Consider the following 8,654-nt stretch of genomic DNA (forward strand, 5'->3'; position numbering starts at 1 on the left):
TAACGGTTTTAAATTTTGAGATGTTAAAAAATTTTGTTCCAGAAGTCCCAAAAATAAATTTGCATATGAAGGTGCCATTCTGGTTCCCATTGCGGTTCCTTTCATTTGTAAGTAATTTAATTTTTGTTTTTAAATCTAAAATTATTCATGGTAAGTATAAAGGTTACTAGGGCAGATAAAAAAGAAATAGAAGGTTTTGAATTCCTAGGTCTTAAGTTTAAAAAATGTACAGTTCTTATTCCATCGTCATGAGGAATATTTGTGTACAATGATTCCACGTCAACTGTAGCCAAAATTAGTTCACCGTCCAGGGGCTGGGGTATTTCAGAAAGTCTGTCAATGAAGTGATTGGTGTCCTTTATGTGTGACTATAAAGATTTGGCTAAAGTTTGCAGATGAGCGTCAACGAAGCTTGAAATTCTTTCAAGGTTTATTCATGCTATGAATCTTTTGCATTACTATCCGCCTCATGGCAAAATCTGTTTGCTGATAAGCCTTACCAGCTGTATGCTTGTATTTTATTATTAAATGTGCTAAAACACGTGCTTGAAGACAGCCACCTTATCAGTTCATTATTACTTTGTTACATAGAATATTACTTCACCTTTATCTTAATTACTTTTAACAAGTTATATATAGTGGTGATTCAGTTCCTGGAATAATTAGATTTTGTATAATGTTAGTATCAGTATTTATGTATTTATCATATTCAGTACCTTTAACATACATTTAAATTTTGGTAGTTAACATTTTACATCACTATATTTATAGCACTAGGGTTCTTTTTAAGTAATTATGGTTTTTTTCAGTGCAATCAGTTTCAACATCTGATATGCAACAAATGTATAACAGTATCACTAACAGCTACCAATACAGTATTATTTTGAGGAATGAAAAGAAAACTGGTAACTTATACAAAAAACTTTATTTCTAGAAGGACGCTGACAAAGAACTAACTGCATTAAAATACGTATACATTCTGATAATGATTCCATATACTGTTTGGGTTAAGATGATGAGGAAACCCCCTGAGAACTCTGTTTATGGCTATTAACTCACATAACTGGGTATAACTTATAACATGAACTGCCAGAGCCAATCTATTTACATTTTATTCACAATGGAGAATTTATGAACTAAGATAGAAACCATTATTTATAACATAATTAATAAATTCAGGTGATGTAGATGGAAAATCAAGTCCAACAAGGTCATAGTTTCTCATCCAAACAACCGGTTGACATTTTCAGGTAGTTGTGTGATGTCATTACGTTACGGTAGCTCTATTGTAATCGATGTTCCACTGACTTTATCACGAGTACCTAAAACATCTACTGACATGGGTAGTTGTTTTTACAATCTTTCTTGAGAGATGTAATATTAATCTAACTTTAAGAATTCCACTACAATGCTGGACTAGCCAAACTTTAACCCATTAGCTGTAAGCAGACTACAATTGAGAATGAACAGAATATAGAAACATTCACTAAAAACGTCATCTAAACGGAAAATGAAAACAAATAATACACACTCAACCTGTCCACTACATTAATACGCTTAGTATTAATAGAATAATTCATGCGTAGAAAATCTTACCCAGATTCGATCTACGGAAACGTTTTTTCCCCAACAGGAATTACGGATGAAGTATCAGACCCTGCAAGGTCGTAGGTTCTAATCTAAAACCCGTTGACCTTTACAGTCAGTTTTGTGATGCAATTCTAATTGAAGATTCAGCTATTCGAATTAACCTTTGTGCCGAAAACTGGCATAAATTATGTAAGTTTCAAACATTATGTGATACTGTTATTACATCCTTTTCCGTGTAATATTGAGGTTGGGATGTTACGAAATTGCGTAACCTAACGATATAGGACGAAAATTTTAATTATTATAAAACATGTTTTAATAGAACTTGGTTATTTCTCATAGTCTTAAAATAAAATTCGTGGAATAACATTCGCTCAGAGATCCCGTAAAAGGAAATTTTATAAAATTGCTTCACTTTAGTTTATGTTTGCAGCTGATATTTATGGTTCTAATTTATTTGTCAAGAGCGCCGAGATGTGTCTGAAAAGTACTAAACTTTGTAAGATAAAACGTAAAATATATGTTTTCTACATTTGATAAAGTGTAATGTTGACAGATGAAGTGGCCACTACCAGCAGAACATTAGAGAACTTTGAACACAAACTTGGCAGACAGACTGGGTTTGTGGCACATATTGGAATGGATTGTTTTGGGTTAAATAAACTTGTTTCTTGTACGCTGAATATCAAACACAAAAGACAATAATCTATTATTACATCATTATTGTGACAATAATCTAGTAACATGTAAATGTTTTAAGCTGTACGTAAACCTACACTTTGTTTTAATACCACGTTTAAAAGAGTCTGCGCGTGTTCGGATATGGAGTTTGCACTCCGTAAAAATAAAACAGAGAAATAACATATAAACTTCTTTTATATCATTATAAAGGCCGTGAATTTTGGTTTTGACTTTCTGGAATTATCCTATTGAAGTCAAAAATACAAAACACTTCACAAAAACTCTCAACTACATCGTAATTTTAATTTTCTATCTTGACTAGAGATCTGCAGGAAGATATATGGTTTTAATCCATTTGCCTTAAAAAAGCCATCTTAAAGATGGAAATATTGCTAATAACGTGTGAAATTTATTAAGGATAGTGATTTCAATTGATTTCCCTACAGCTTATAATCTACAATAAACTATTGGACAGGATAGCAGGATGTCGGATGTGTAATACCGTTATATGTTAAAACAAACTTTACAACTTTGTTTTTGAGAACTAATATCTGCTTTCCTCTTCACTTATTAAAAAAGAGAAAGGAATTAAAAAAATATGCACGAATTTTGACAAATCACTAAAATTTGGTAATGAATGCCAAATTCATACTCTACATTAACATTTTAACACAATCAAATTAAATACTTACCTAAAATACTGCTGCAAAATCAGAAGAAACTACAAATAATTTTTTCCCATTCTCGTGGACTAGAAACAGAGGAAACCTCTATTGTACTCAATCCTAAAATGTCTTTTACATGGTTTCAGAATGACAAGCTTTCATAATAGGTCAGGAGACCTTCTAAATTATTCTATTTAATATTATAATTTTTTTGTATATTCTTTTATGTAGGTTAAAACCAATTGAATGAGTGCAGATGATAACATCTTTAATATGTAAGATACACAAGTATAAGGCGAAGGAAAATATGTTTACTACTAGAAGAAATCACTTTAAAAACATTATAATGAGATGAAAGCCACAAGTAAAATATGTAATAATAACAAATGATAATAATAAACATTAGAACCCCTCAAAATTATTAAACATCCGGCAACGTGTTATTTACTAAAGGTAAATACCAACAACAAATTCATGGCCGTTATTGCATTAATGACTACTACATCATGAAGTTCGGCGATAATGAATGGGCCATTAGAAACATTACGTTGCACCCAGCCATTTGAAGTCTACATGCCGCTGCTCCCATCACAAACTCGTGTCCTGTTTTAGATTCGGCGACGCGATTGGAAGTCCTTGAATGAGGTCATATATTAGTAAACATTGAAACCTCTTCTCATTTTGCACATTAGAGTAGACTCTTACTAATCCGGCAGGTATCAGACCAGATTGTGTATCGCCAGATTAGTGAAAACGCCGTATCATTGGAAAACTATCAATAAAAATGCTTAAAATGTGTGTTTTATTACACAGAACACTATTCAAAATTACTATTCCAGTCCAGTGTACTAGATTTAAATGAAAGGCATTAAAGGTATTTAAACTTTCTTCTTCTTCTTCTTCTTCAGTAACGTGTCTCAACTTGATCCCCCCACTCCACGCCCGTCAAAATACACCGGATTGCTGAATTGCTGGCACAGCGCACTGGCACTGGCACAGCGCCGGATTATAGAAGGTATGCGGTCGCAGAACAACAGATGTTTTGCCACTGAGAACTATTTATTATCGAATTGTTCTAAATAATGGGAAGCCAAAGGTCAGTGATGACACGTTATCATAGTCATCGGTTTGAGGACTGTGAACAATCATGTGATGAAAATGGTAAGAATATTTGGACATTTATAAGAATTAAGTTATCATTGATGATAGGTTTTTATCATCACTTATTTGAGGACAATGGACAATCATCTAATGAAATTGGAGACTACTAAAGTGTTCAATTGGACATTGAATGGACATTGAATTGGACGTTGATGAGAAGTCAATTGTCAGTAATAAGATATCAAGTATAAGTCATTATACGTTGTCATCATCATTGATTTGAGGGCAATGGAAAATCACGTAATGAATATTGTTCTTTGGTTAATAAAAATTATTTATTATTTTTTTTATATTACATATAAGTATAATTAAGGATGTGATACTAATTTGCAGCAAAATTGTTCTGAGGTGGCACAATACACAATAAACTGTATATCTAACGAATGCACAAACATAGACTTAGGACACACTAAACTACCTTTACCATTACAAGCTGTGCACCGAGCATTAGTAAGGTGGGACATAAGTTACTATAATGTCCCTTAGTTCACCGTACACTACCAACGCGGATATTGCCTGGCCTGCTACAGTAACTTTGTGCTATTTCATAACTCCTAATTTCTTTCTCTTTAAGGATAAGCAAAAATGCATTCGTTACTTCTTTTGTGTTTTTATCTCTGTTACATTTTTTGATTAAAACTTCAGCTAATGATATGAGATACTATACGAATATTATGTATTATAATGTAACAAACCATTCCAATCGATGAAAACCACTATTATGAAAATGAACCTAACGTATGACTTATTATATACGAAGTATGTTTTTTTTTAATATTTCAGTTTCAGTAACAACTGTATTTTATATGTGAATGTTAAATTTAGCTCCAGTTCACTTTCCTCTTACGTGCAGTATCTGAAATTTGATGCTGTTGCAGACTAGACTCCTGAAATCTGGAGTTACGTTCGTCTGAAGGGATCAAAAAATAGTCGATGATGAAGAATGAAGACGCTCAAAACGGAACGTCCCCCCCCCCGCATAGTTTCGGCATCAGAGACACCCAGACTACAAAAATTACTGCAATTTAGTTGAACAAGTATTCTCATTGTCTCCTTAGGTGCACAATTGAGCGCAATGCGATATTAACTGACACAATCTCAAAGCACGGTGGAGCAACCGAATATTCTACACAGAAAGCAGTTATGGTGGAAAGGGCTGATTCGATGTGAATGTTGAGTTTAGCTCCAGTTTACCTTTCTCTTACATGTACCATCTCAAATCTGATACTTTTGCATCTTGAAATCTGGAGTCATTTTCGTCTGAAGGGATCCAAAAATTGTCTGACTATTGTATGTGTATTTTATATAATCCAAAACTTTTTGAAAATTACATTAAATAAAATTTACGTAGAAGTAGCTGTTACCCGCGGCTTTGCACGCAATCTTTAGAACCGGAGTCCTTATATTAATTTGTTAAAGCAATTATTATGTAATATGATGGAAGTCCTATAAAGATTTTAAAACAGGAGTAGGCATACATCAAGAAGATATTATTTAAGTTCATGGTAAATAGTATCAGAGTTTAACTTAATTATTATATCATGTTTTGCACGTTTAGTAGCATTTCTGGTTCTAATAAATTATATACATAACGTCACAGCTGAATTTGCCTTGTCATCCCGATCAAGAAAACACAAATCTCGGATCACACAGGTCTCGGAAACTTACTTCGGTCAAAAAGAGTATATTTCCAGTCCTTGTCATATATTTCAGATCTAAGATATTTCCAGTACCATAGTAGAGTTTTCCTTGTTGTTCTGCCGAAGAAAAAATATTTATACTTACGTAGGACCGAGATGCCTACTTCGGTTAAAAAGTGCCTACTTAAGACCGTTTAAATTCACTTACCTACTATGTAACAGTTTAGCTTGCCATATTGCCTCAATCAAAATACTATAGTCGTACGATTATCTAGTTCTCTGAAATCTATTTTGGTCAAAATCGAGTTGACATAGTTGAGTTTGCCTTGTTCTGATGAAGAAAATACATACGTAAGTAGCACTGAAAAGACTATTACGACCTAGGGGGAAGTCCTACCTACTTCTTATGTACTTTCGGTATAAGAGAAAAATCCTTATTAAGGTTATACAACATTCCAAAATAATCGTTATTAAAGTTTTGCGTTACAGTTGTTTTTTGGACTGTAGCCAGGGAAAGACTGAATCGTTGAGGCATGTTAGTATTCATTTCTCTGTTATGCCATAAGCCATTATTAAAATGTAATATCATAATGTCACGGAAGCCCACCAGTTTAAAGTAACTTATGTGACAACATTCATAACTTTGTTCATTAAGGTTAGTTTCATAATACTGTTTAATGCATTAGATGATTTTAATTCGTCACTGCCGCAATCTAGAATAAAATTGATATATTAATGTTTTATTTACTATCTGCATTACACTACCGATCAAGAACTGTTTACTTATTTTTGATAGAATTTAAATGTAAACAGATGTTTCAGAAAGTTTGACGAACTATAGCGAAGGTGTCAACAGCTGTTTAGTGCCAGTTTAATTTGAATTACGAAACGTAAAAACTAAAACTTTTCCTGAATTCCAAAATATTCCAGGTAACTTTTCTTAACCTTTTCTTCATAAAAACCTTCCTCGGATTTCAATGGAAATTTTTCAAAAAGAACTAACCAAACTTTACAAAAATAATTAACCGAAGTGGTCCAGCCGTTCTCGAGATTTGCGCTTAGCAACACATTTTGTGATTCATTTTTATTTATAAGAAGATTAACATACAATATATTGGCTTATTAAATCCATTACTAAAATCTGATTGTTTTAAAAAATTTGTTTAAATAAATTGTATTTGAAAACCAATGTAATAAATTCTGTAATGTAATAAAAACATGTTATTATTACATCAACAGTTTTTATAATACAAAATTAAAATGGTGAAGAGTAAAGTGGCGATATTAATTTGCTACAGAAAATCAAACAATTGTATTCTGAATCATTTAACAAAAGTATATAGACTGAGGTGGTTATTAAAGCTGTAATTTACGTCACAGTGTATTCTATAGGGATTTCCACTTTTAATTTTCCTCTCCGTCAAATATTGGATGTAATAAAGGTCCGGTGATTGAATGGGGCTTCCATCGATAAAAGTGGTTATCAAAATCGTATCAGTTCAATAAATAACCAGCTTGGCTCTCGATTCGTGATGTATGTTTGGTTCATAATTGTTTCACCTGATCTCGCAGGGTCATGTAGACAGATCCTTTCCGTCATGTGTATTCAACATATTGATGTGTGTGACTATAATGATGGAAATTGCTTTTAAAATTACGGAATAAAGTTTATTAATTTACAACGTCAAGTAACTTTAGAATATAATATTGATTTTATATTTTGCATTAAAACGTATGAATTCACTCCTGTATGATTGTTTAATATGTTTAATGTTTATTTCTATAAAACATGTTTAATGTTTATGTCCATAAAACATGTTTAATGTTTTATGTTCTAAATATAGGCTATATATTTAGAATCTAAATTATAATTTCTAAATTAATAATATTACAATTATGCATATAAATGTTTGATTGTATGTTCTTCTTAGAATCGTGAACCAATTGACCGATCAGAATGAAAATTTGTATGTAAATGTATTTTTCCACGGAGAAGGTTTGTTTGCTATGCCCATTGATGTAACTCACCATCAAGCAACGGCACAAAATAAATGTTTTATATGTGCCTGCACATTATAAACTGCAATTACGAGACAGTTACGTATATTAAGTTGCCAAACACTATTTGAAGGCGATAAGTTATGGTGTATATTTGTCTTTAAAATAAATTTCTCGTTGAAATAAAAGCTGTTTTAGGCCACTTTATAATAAAGTACATGTTCGTGTACTATGGCTTTAAACATACACTTTTGACAGATTTTTTTGATCGTGGTAACAAGGCAAAGTGCCATCCGCATTGGAAATATTATTCACTTGAACCAAAAGTACTCATACACGGGTAAATTTTACAAAAAGTGTGCGAAGCCGTGGGAAACAGATAATAATATTATAAATGCGAAAATGATTTTGTTTGTTTGTTTTGATTTCACGTGTAAACCGATTGTACTGAAATTTTATATGGACATTCTTACGTTGCTTGGGATGAATTTACCCCGATTCTTATTTCGAAAATCCCTGGTCTCTGAAGTTGCAAAAAATCTCATCTTGGTCTCTAGAGTTGTGTAATATTAATTTAAAAATCCTGTCATAATACGTAATCATCTTTTCTGTGTAAAAATTGTTTATTATTTTCTATTTGTTTACATTTATACGGGTGGAGCGCGGTAATTTGCTTTTTTGCACTGCAGGCTGTGGCGGTACTGTTGGTCGAAGAGAGGGGAAAGTGGGCGTGGCTTATAGTGGCTGACTGGAGATTTGTATTCCTCCGCGTTTCAGTTGCCATCATGCAGTGGACACGATAGGAGAGGTCGTTTTGTGTTGAAGCGTATTTTTCAAATGCCCACTCGATCATTGCAGTGCAGCGTGCTTTTCGTTTACGATTCGCTGTTCCCCCACGCGGACGTGTTCCTGGTCGGCA

The sequence above is a fragment of the Homalodisca vitripennis genome, chromosome 3 (assembly GCF_021130785.1).
Source record: "Homalodisca vitripennis isolate AUS2020 chromosome 3, UT_GWSS_2.1, whole genome shotgun sequence".
Lineage (NCBI taxonomy): Eukaryota > Metazoa > Arthropoda > Insecta > Hemiptera > Cicadellidae > Homalodisca > Homalodisca vitripennis.